Here is a 227-nt window from a genome sequence, read left to right as displayed (position 1 = left end):
TCTCTCTCTCTCTCTCTCTCTCTCTCTATCTCTCCTTCTCTCTCTCTCTCTCTCTCTCTATCTCTCCTTCTCTCTCTATCTCTCTCTCTATCTTTCCTTCTCTCTCTATCTCTCCTTCTCTCTCTCTCTCTATCTTTCCTTCTCTCTCTATCTCTCCTTCTCTCTCTCTCTATCTCTCCTTCTCTCTCTCTCTCTCTCTCTCTCTCTCTCTCTCTCTCTCTCTCTCT

The sequence above is a fragment of the Anarrhichthys ocellatus genome, unplaced genomic scaffold, assembly GCF_004355925.1.
Source record: "Anarrhichthys ocellatus isolate YVR2014 unplaced genomic scaffold, GSC_Weel_1.0 scaffold2, whole genome shotgun sequence".
In the NCBI taxonomy this organism is placed as follows: domain Eukaryota; kingdom Metazoa; phylum Chordata; class Actinopteri; order Perciformes; family Anarhichadidae; genus Anarrhichthys; species Anarrhichthys ocellatus.
This window is presented reverse-complemented; position numbering follows the sequence as displayed.